Source organism: Carcharodon carcharias, chromosome 27, assembly GCF_017639515.1.
Source record: "Carcharodon carcharias isolate sCarCar2 chromosome 27, sCarCar2.pri, whole genome shotgun sequence".
In the NCBI taxonomy this organism is placed as follows: Eukaryota; Metazoa; Chordata; class Chondrichthyes; order Lamniformes; family Lamnidae; genus Carcharodon; species Carcharodon carcharias.
Genome location: NC_054493.1, coordinates 12,187,591 through 12,198,813, shown reverse-complemented (window position 1 = coordinate 12,198,813; position 11,223 = coordinate 12,187,591). Strand labels below are relative to the sequence as shown.

The window sequence follows — 11,223 nt, the reverse complement described above, 5'->3', positions numbered from 1 at the left end:
TTTTTACTTCAGATCTCCAGCATCTGCAGCATTTTGCTTTTATTTAAGTCAGGATGGTGTGTGACTTGGAGGGGAACTTGGAAGTGATGGTCTTCACACACACTTGCGACCCTGGTCCTTCAGGATTTAGAGGTTAAGGGCTTGGGAGATTCTGTCAAAGTTCTGCTTGATTGTCGGTATATAAAATCCCTCACCTTCACCCCCTGCCTCTCCCACCTCTCTCTCTCTCAATATCTCCTCCCATAGAGGCCAGAGTCTTGTGTAGACCCAGACAGGGTGGAAGGTTCTCCTCCCTCAAGGACATCAAGTGATCCAGTTGGGTTTTTACGACAGTCCAGCAGTTTTCATGGTCACTTTTTCCTAGTGCCAGCCCCACAAATTACCAGATTCATTCAGCTCAATTTCACAATCTGCCTTTGTGTTTTTGTGGATTCTCTCTCACTTCCTTTTTCCTGTTTTAAATCTATTTCACAGGGTGTTAGAAGGGGAGGATTTGCAGTCGGGAAACTGAAACCCAACATCACATCAGAATCAGAGTCACCCAATTTATCACAACCTGAATATCATTCGATGTTAAACATCGAAGGAAAATGTGTTGTTCACAGTGGAGAGAAATGACACACGTGTTGTGTGTGTGGTCGAGGCTTCAGGCAATCAGCTGGCCTGTCAAGACACAAGCGCAGTCACACTGGGGAGAATCCATGGAAATATGGGGACTGTGAGGAGGGATTCAATTTCCCATTCAAGGTGGATATTCATCAGGGCAGTCACACTGGTGAGAGGCCATTCATCTGCTCTGGATGTGGGCAGGGATTCACTACCTCATCCCACCTGCTGACACACCAGCGCATTCACACTGGGGAGAGGCCGTTCACCTGCTCTAAGTGTGGGAAGGGATTTGCTCATTCATTCAACCTGCTGAGACACTGGCGAGTTCACACTGACGAGAGACCTTTTAAATGCCCAGACTGTGCAAAGTGCTGTAAAAGTTCCCAGGAACTGATGTCCCATCAACGTGTTCACACTGATGAGAGATCATTCAGGTGCTCACAATGCGGGACTGGATTCAAGCGATCATCTGACTTCACCAAACACCAGCGCTCTCACACTGGGGAGAGGCCATTCACCTGCTCCGACTGTGGGAAGGGATTCACTTGTTCATCCCACCTGATGATGCACCAGTGAATTCACACAGGAGAGTGGCTGTTCAACTGCTCCAAATGCGGGAAGAGATTTGCTAACTCATACAATCTGCTAAGACACCAGCGAGTTCACACTGACGAGAGACCATTTAAATGCTCAGACTGTGGGAAGTGCTATAAAAGTTCCGGAGAACTGATGTCCCATCACCGTGTTCACACTGAGGAAAAACCTTTTAAATGCCCAGACTGTGGGAAATGCTATAAAAGCTCTGGAGAACTGATGTCCCATCAACGTGTTCACACTGACGAGAGACCATTCAGGTGCTCTCATTGCGGGACTGGGTTCAGGCGATCATCTGACCTCACTGTACATCAGTGCACTCACACTGGGGAGAGGCCATTCACCTGCTTCGAGTGTGGGAAAGGATTCACTACCTCATCCAACCTGCTAACACGCCATCAAATTCACACTGGGGAGAGGCCATTCATCTGCTCCGAGTGTGAGAATGGATTCACTCAGTCATCCCACCTGAAGACACAGCAGCGAATTCACACTGGGAAGTGGCCATTCACCTGCTCCGAGTGTGGGCAGGGATTAACTTGGTTATCCCACTTGCTGACGCATCAGCGAATTCACACTGAGGAGAAGCTGTTCATCTGCTCCAAGTGTGGGAAGGCATTCACTCACTCATCCAACTTGCTGAGACACCAGCGAGTTCACGCGAGAGACCTTTTAAATGCTCAGACAGCAGAAAGTGCTATAAAAGTTCTTGAGAACTGATGTCCCATCAAGGTATTCACACTGACAAGAGATTGTTCAGATATTCTCGCTTTAGGACTGGGTTCAGGCAATCATCTCAACTCTGTATACCAGTGCGCTGACGCTGGGGAGAGACCAGTCCTCTGCTCCACTTGTGGGAAAGGATTCACTCAATCATGCTGACTGATGGTGCACCAGACAGTTCATACAGGGGAATGGCCATTTACCTGCTCCAAGTGTGGGCAGCAACTTCACTCAATTAACCTTCCTGATGACACACCAATGTATTCACACTGGGAAGAGACCGTTCACCTGCTCTAATTGTGGAAAGGAACTCACTCGGTCAACCACGCTGCGGAGACACCAGCAAGTTCACAAGTAACAACAGTGATTGGTTTTTGCTGTTAATCACATTCAGGACTGAACCATGTACATTGGGCTCTGTATTTGCTGATCTTAATAAACTCCAGCCCAGACATATGGACTAATATTCTGCATAAAAGTCATATATATCAGTTTTATTTTAAACCCACCGTGGGTTTAAATATCTCAAACACAAGATTTCAGATGAGGATTAATCTGTGATTTAAAAACATTCAGGATAACTGGCTTGCTTTTCCACTCCATGTTTCCATTAGTAAACTGAGGACCTCATTTGATTTTTATAAACAGTTTGATTACCCTGTCCTGATGGATTCAAAGATTTGTGTCCATACAGTCCCAGTTCACTGTTCCTGTACTCTGTTTAAAATTATACCATTTAGTTTATTCTGCCTCTCCTCATTCTTCCATCCAAAATGCATCATTGTCTGAGAATCACTTTGGGATGTTCTGAGGGTGTGAAAGATTCTAAATGAACACAAGAACTTTCAGCTCCACATACTGTCCACAGGGGAGTTCTTCTGGTAGGACCAGCATTCACGTTTTAACTAACACCATCAAAAAAACTGAATTAATTGGTCGCTCATCTGGTTGCTGTTACTTGCTTACAACTGGCTGTTGTGAAACAATAACAACTTGTATTTGTATAACATGATTAATGTAATAAAACGTCCCAAGGTGCTTCAGAGGAGTTTCATTAAAAAAAATGGCACTGAGTCACATTGGGCGATATTAGGGTGTATGGGCAAAAGCGTGATTGGAGAGGCAGATTTTAACAAGCATCTTTAATCAGGAGAGCGGTGGAGAGATTTAGGGAGGGAATTTCAGAGCTTCACGTTTAGGCACTGTCACCAATGTGGGAATAATTAAAATCAGGGATGCTAAAGAAGCCAGAATGAGCAGATATCACAGGGTTCTGCAACCGGAGATTACTGAGAGAGGGAGGGATGAAGTTATGGAGCAATTTGAAAACAAGGATGGAAATTTTAAAATCAAAGCATTGTTTGATCAGGAGCCAATGTAGGTCAGCGAGCACAGGGGTGATGAGTGAACAGGACTGCTTTATTTCATTTTTTCACATGACGAGGGTGTCACTGGCAAGGCCAGTATTTGTTGACCATCTCTAATTGTTACCCTTGAACTGAGTGGCTTGCTAGGTCAGTTCAGAGGGCATTTAAAAGTCAACCATATTGCTGTGGATCTGGAGACACATATAGGTCAGACCAGGTAAGGATGGCAGATTTCCATCCCTGAAGGACATTCGTGAACCAGATGGATTTTTAAGACAATTGACGATAATTTCATGACACCATTATTGATATTAATTTTCATACAAACAGACACAAACATTTTCTGTCTCACTCAGGTCAGTGTATCTATGTATAAATACTATTTGGAAATTTATTGCAAATATCTGTCGAAGGTTTGGGTGGAATGTGGGTATTGGACCCATGTTCCCAGATCATAAGCCTCGGCCTCTGGAATACTAGTCCAGTGACATTACTACTCTGCCTCTATCTCCCTTCCATTTAGGGTGAGAAAGCACATGGACACCAGATTTTAAGATGGTCTCACATTTCCAGCTAGGGGGAAAGGGCTGGGCGAATGTGAGAGGCTGGCCAGGAAGCATTGGAATGGTCAAGTCATGGGTATGAGGGTTTCAGCAGCAGATGAGCTGGGGTGGGGTGGAGACAGACAAAGTTATAGAGATTGAAATATCTGGTATGAGTGATGATGTGGATATGTAGCTCGAAATTCATCTTGGGGTCAAATCTGACACCAAAGTTGTGAAGAGTGTGGTTCAGCCTCAGACAGTTCCCAGGGAGAGGGATGGACTCGATAGTTTGGGAACGGAATTTGTAGTGGTGACTGAAGATAATGGCTTTGGTCTTCCCAATTTTTAATTTAGGATATTTCTGCTCATCCAGTATTGGATGTCGGATAAGCAGTTTGATAATTTAGCTACAGTGGAGGAATGGAGAGGGATGGTGGTGAGGTAGAGCTGGGTGTTGTCAGCGTTGATGTGAAAACTAACATGGTGCATTTGGATGATGTCACCTACTGGCAGCATGTAGATGAGAATTAGGAGGGACCAAGGATAGATCCTTGGGGGACACCAAGTTCAAGGACTTTGGAGAGGAAAGGGAGGTTGGAGATGGGACGGTAATTTGGAAAGACAGTGGGGTCAGTTTATTTTAGGATGGGTGATGATGGTGGATTTCAAGATGAGAGGGACAGTATCAAAAGAGGAGGAGGACCATTAACAATATGAGCTAACACGGAGAAATTGGATGGTCAGCAGTTTGGTGAGAATAGGGTCAACAGAGCAGAATGTAGGTCTTATGGACAAGATGAGCGTGAGGGGATATGGGAGAGAAGCTGGAGAAATCTGAGTTCAGGACTTGGGCAAGGGGTATCTTCAGAGAGTTTTTCCCAATGGTTTAGTGAAAGGGAGGAAAGCAGCAGAGACAGCTGATCGGATTGTCTCAATCTTAATGACAAAGAAGCTCCATGAGCTCCTCACACTTGTTGGAGTGAGGATGAAGGAGACAGGGGAGAGGGAGAGCACTCCAAAAGAAACTAACTTTTGTTAAAGTTATTGAAAAGATTCAACACACTGTGCATTTAATACAAAGCTGATTTATTTGTCTTTTATACAGAATATTAACCACTATAACTGGGCTATAGTTTGTTATCATCAGTGGAAACAGACCACAATGAACAGGGGTCAGTCCTGGATCTGATTAACAGCAAAATCTCATCACTGTAGTTACATGTGAACTCACTGGTGTTTCTGCAGGGTGGATACCTGAGTGAATCCCTTCCCACACTCGGAGCAGGTGAACAGCCTTTCCCCGGTGTGAATGCACTGGTGTACAGTGAGGTTAGATGATGTTTTGAACCCAGTCCCACAACGAGAGCACCTGAATGGTCTCTCCCCAGTGTGAACTCGCTGGTGAACAATGAGGTCAGCTGATCGCCTGAACTGGGACCTGCAGAGGGAGCAGCTGAATGGTCTCTCATCAGTGTGAACACGTTGATGGGACATCAGTTCCTGGGAACTTTTAAAGCACTTCCCGCAGTCTGAGCATTTAAAAGGTCTCTCGTCAGTGTGAACCCGCTGGTGTGTCAGTAGGTGGGATGATCAAGTGAATCCCTTCCCACACACTGCAGGTGAACGGCTTCTCCCCAGTGTGAATTCGCTGGTGTACAGTGAGGTCAGATGATTGCCTGAACCCAGTTCCGCAGTGAGAGCACCTGAACGGTCTCTCATCAGTGTGAACACGTTGATGAGACATCAGTTCCCTGGAACTTTTATAGCACTTCCCACAGTCTGGGCATTTAAAAGGTCTGTCCTCAGTGTGAACTCGCTGGTGTGCCATGAAATGGGATGACTCAATGAATCCCTTCCCACACTTGGAGCAGGTGAATGGCCTCTCCCCGGTGTGAATTCTCTGGTGTACAGTGAGTTGAGATGATTGCCTGAACCCAGTCCCACAGTGAGAGCACCTGAATGGTCTCTCATCAGTGTGAACACGTTTGATGGGACATCAGTTCCCAGGAACTTTTATAGTACTTCCCGCAGACTGCACATTTGAAAGGTCTCTTGCCTGTGTGAACTCGCTGGTGTATCAGTAGGTGGGATGAATGAGTGAAACCCTTCCCACACTCGGAGCAGGTGAATGGCCTCTCCCTGCTTCGACTGCATTTGTGAATTTCCAGCTCAGACGGGTAACTGAATCCTCCCTCACAGTTCCCACATTTCCCAGGTTCCACCCCACTGTGACTGCACTTGTGTCTCAACAGGCCAGATGTTTGGCTGCAGCCTCGTCCACACACAGAACACATGTATGTTTTCTCTCCGCTGTGAACAGTGCCTTTTCCTTCCATATTCAAAATCCGATGATATTCAGATTACAATAAATTGGGCGACTCTGTCAGATCCTGATGTGATGTTTGGTTTGAACTCCCCAACTCCCCTTCTAATATCCTGTGAAATTTATTTAAAACAGAAAAAAAGGAGTGAGAGAGAACCCCAAAAACATAAAGACAGGTTGTGAAATTGAGCTGAATGAATCTGGTAATTTGTGGGGCCGGCACCAGGAAAAAGTGACCATGAAAACTGCTGGATTGTCATAAAAACTCAACTGGTTCACTAATGTCCTTCAGGGAAGGGAACCTGTTTCCTAGTCTGGGCCAACACAAGACTCAGGGCACAATGGGAGGAGAGGGAGAGAGAAACGGACGTGGGAGAGGCAAGTGCCTAGGAGAGGGATTTTATATATCTACAACTTGGTCAGAACTTTAACGGAATCTCCCAAACCCTCGACCTCCACCTCCTTGAAGGACCAGGGTAGCGGGCGTATGTGAGCACCATCACCTACAAGTTCCTCTTCCAGCCATACACCATCCTGGCTTGTCTGACATTCAGTACTGGGTGAGCAGAAATTTCCTCCTTTTTAATATTGGAAGGACCGAAGCCATTGTCATCAGTCCCTGATACAAACTCCATTCCCTAGCCACTGACTTCATCCCACACCCTGATAACATTTATTTTTATTCTTTCACGGAATGTGGGTGTCGCTGGCTGAGCCAGCATTTATTGCCCATCCCTAATTGCCCTTGAGAAGGTGATGGTGAGCTGCGTTCTTGAACCCCTGCAGTCCTGGTGTAGGTACACACACAGTATTGTTAGGAAGGGAGTTCCAGGATTTTGACCCAGCGACAGTGAAGGTACTGCGATATATTTCCAAGTCAGGATGGTGAGTGACTTGGAGGGGAACTTCCAGGTGGTGGTGTTCCCATGTATCTGCTGCACTTGTCCTTCGAGATGGCAGAGGTCTCAGGTTTGGAAGGTGCTGTCGAAGGAGCCTTAGTAAGTTGCTGCAGTGCATCTTGTAGATGGTACACATGCTGTGTGAAGTTAAAGCTCATTGTTTGCAACCTCAATGTCATACTTGACCAGAAGGGGAGCTTCTGACCACAAATCTGCACCATCACTAAGACTGCCCATTTCCACTTCAGTAACATCACCTGACTTTGCCCCTGCCTCAGCTCATCTGCTTCTGAAACTTACATCCTTCAAACTGTTACCTTTAAACTTGATTATTCCAACACAATAGAGACCGGCCTCCCATACTCTACCCTCAGTAAACGTGAGATCATCCAAAACTCTGCTGTCTATATCCTCACTCACACCAAGTCCCATTCGCCTATCATCCCATGCTTGCTGACCCACACTGGCTCCTGGTTAAGCAGTATCTCAATTTTAAAATGCTGATCCTTGTTTTCAAATCTCTCCATGGCCTCCCCTCTCCCAATCTCTATAATCTCTTCCAGCCCTTCAACCCTCTAGGATCTCTGGGCCCAACAACTATCCCACATTCCCACCAAAGCTACACATCGAGCCACCGGAGCCTCCAGCCTGGAACTCGGAGTGGGAGAAGGGGGAAGAATGAGGAGACACAATATAGACTGACACTCACAGCAACCTACAGTCTATTTATATTACTGGGATAGTGAGACAGTTCAGAAACAATTCATTGAACTACAGAAAAGTTACGGCACAGAAAGAGGTCTTTCAGCCCATCATATCTATGCCGGCCAAAAAATAAAAAAACTAGCCACCGATTCTCATCCCACCTTCCTGCACCTGGTCCGTAGCCTTGCAGGTCACAGCACTACAGCAGACCCAGGTACCTTTTAAATGAGTTGAGGGTTTCTGCCTCCAAAACCAAACCACGCAGTAAATTCCAAACACCCACCACCCTCTGGGTCCAGAGATTTTTCCTTATGTCCCCTATAATCTTCCTATCAAATCACATTAAATCTATGGACCCTGGTAATTGACCTCTCAACTAGGAAAAACAAGCCTTTACTTTCTACACTATCTGGGGCCCTCATAATTTTGTACATCTCAATTAGGTCACCCCTCAGCCTCCTCTGTTCAAAGGAAAACAACCCTAGCCGATCCAATCTTTCTTCATAGCTGCAATTTTCTGGCCCTGGCAGTATTCTTGTAAATCTGTCCTGCCACCTTCAGGTACCAGTGGACGTGCAGTCCAAAGTCTCTCACTTTCTTCAGCCCTCTCAATATCCTCCTGTTTATTGAGTATTCCTTTGCTTTTTTTTTTGCTTTCCCCAAATGCATTACCTCGCGCTTTTCTGGATTTAATTTCATTTGCCCTTTTCTGACCATTCACCAACACAATTCCTGTAGAAGATCCCATCAGGAAAACATTTTAGTTTCCCTTCTATAAATACTCCCCTTCTAACCCCCTGTAAAAGAAGTTTCCAAAATCGATTCCTGTCAGTCAGTGAGGCAAGTCTGGCCACAGGAGAGGTGCCAGAGGACTGGAGGACAGCCAATGTGGTCCCGTCATTCAAGAATGCAGGAAGGGATAAACCAGGGGACTACAGGCCTGTCAGTCTGACCTCAGTGGTGGGGAAACTATTGGAAGCAATTCTGAGGGATGGAATTAATCTACACTTGGAGAGGCAGGGATTAAACAAGGACAGTCAGCATGGTTTTGTTAAGTGGAGGTCATGTCTGACCAATTTGATTGAATTTTTCAAAGAGGTGGCCAGGTGTGTAGATGAGGGCATTGCAATTTATGTAGTCGACTTGGACTTCATCAAGGCTTTTGATAAGGTCCCACATGGGAGACTGATAATGAAGGTAAGATCCAAGGCAATTTGGCAAATTGGATCCAGAATTGGCTGAGTGGCAGGAAGCAGAGGGTGATGGTCGAGGGGTGTTCTTGTGACTGAATGCCTGTGTCCAGTGGGGTTCCACAGCGATCAGTGTTGGGTCTCTAGCTGTTTGCGGTATATATAAACGATTTAGACTTGAATGTAGGAGGGTTGATCAATAAGTTCATGGATGACACGAAAATTGGTGGGGTGGTAAATAGTGAGGAGGATAGCCTTAGATTGCAGGAGGATATAGACGGGCTGGTCAGATGGGCTGATCAGTGGCAAATGGAATTTGATCCAGATAAGTTTGAGGCGATGCACTTGGGCAGGACAAACAAGGCATAGGAATGTATGATGAATGGTAGCACCATAGGAAGTACCGAGGATCAGGGGGGCCTTGGTGTGCACGTCCACCGGTCCCTTAAGGTAGCGGAACAAGTAGATAAGGCATATGGGATACTTGCCTTTATTAGCTGAGGCACAGAATATATGAGCAGGGAGGTTATGCTGGAACTGTATAAAATGCTGGTTAGGCCACAGTTAAGAGTATTGCAGTTCTGGAAGAATGTGATTGCACTAGACGGAGTGCAGAGGAGATTTACTAGGATGTTGCCTGGGCTAGAGTGTTTTAGTTATGAGAAGAGATTGGATAAACTGGGGTTATTTTCCCTGGAGCAGAGGAGATTGAGGGGGGACATGATTGAGGTGTATAAAATTATGAGGGGCATAGATAGGGTAGACAGGAAAGGACTATTCCCCTTGGTGAAGGGATCAATAACCAGGGGGCAGAGATTTAAAGTAAGGGGCAGGAGGTTTAGAGGGGATGCGGGGAAGGATTTTTTTCACCCAGAGGGTGGTGGGAGTCTAGAACTCACTGCCTGAAAGGATGGTAGAGGCAGACACCCTCATAACATTTAATTTGGATGTGCACTTGCGATACCATGGCATATAAGGCTATGGGCCTAGTGCTGGAAAATGGGATTTGAATTAGGTATTGTGGGGGGAGAGAGAGAGAAGTGGAGGGGGTTGGTGTGGTTGTAGGGACAAACAAGCAATAATAGAAGCAGATCATCAAAAGATGTCACAAACAACAGAACAAAAGAACACATAGGTGTTAAAGTTGGTGATATTATCTAAACGAATGTGCTAATTAAGAATGGATGGTAGGGCACTCAAGGTATAGCTCTAGTGAGGGTGGGGGGAGCATAAAAGATTTAAAAATATTTAAAAATAATGGAAATAGGTGGGAAAAGAAAAATCTATATAATTTATTGGAAAAAAAAGGAAGGGGGAAACAGAAAGGGGATGGGGATGGAGGAGGGAGCTCAAGACCTAAAGTTGTTGAATTCAATATTCAGTCCAGAAGGCTGTAAAGTGCCTAGTCAGAAGATGAGGTGTTGTTTCTCCAGTTTGCGTTGGGCTTCACTGGAACAATGCAGCAAGCCAAGGACAGACACGTGGGCAAGAGAGCAGGGTGGAGTGTTAAAATGGCAAGCTTTTGTTTGACCCGCGCAGACTCGATGGGCCGAAGGGCCTTTTTCTGTGCTGTCGACCTCTATGACCCCAGGATAGAAATTTACAACATTCTCTGCTGCTGACAGGGACAGGGATGACCGCGCATGCGCCCATCTGCACATTGCCCTCCCCTCATAAACCCGGGTCTTGCAGGAGCTCGGAGCTGCCGCCCGCTGTGCGTAAATGCGGGACCGGGAGTTTGTTCTGCGAGGTCTGAAGCTTAAACAGGGTGTTTAAGAAGCCTTCCTGCCGCCACCTCTCCCCACACGGGTTCCATTCCTCTCCGCCCGCCCGCCGGCTCCGCTCCTCCCTTGACGTTTCTCACCTGATGTTGATCCAATCGAACTGCCGGCGTCCATTTTCAACAATCAAACAGCGCATGCTCCGGTCACAGCCCCGCCCAGCGCGGTGTCTCCTGTCCTGAAGATAGGGCACATTTTGGGCCCCGGGGAATGGTGGGTATTATCACCGCCATTAAATGTCAGGCTTTGTAAATACTAAATAACGTTTTGTGATTCGATTGGAATTGCAGCCAGAGTTCAGATAATTTCAAAATTGGGGGATGATAGGAAACTTGGAAGCATTGTAAACTTTGAGGAGCACAATGTTGAACTTCAAAAGGACGTAGGCAAGTTTGTGGAGTGGACAGATAGGTGGCAGATGATGTGCTTGGCAGATGATGTTCGTTGTGGAGAAGTGTGAGGTGATTTTTGTTTTATTCATTCACAG

General features: G+C 46.1%; 1 pseudogene; it reads left to right on the top strand.

Moving 5' to 3' along the window:
• The first annotated feature begins 627 nt into the window (after window positions 1–627).
• Window positions 628–2,399, top strand: LOC121270261 (annotated as a pseudogene).
• The last annotated feature ends 8,824 nt before the right edge of the window (window positions 2,400–11,223 follow it).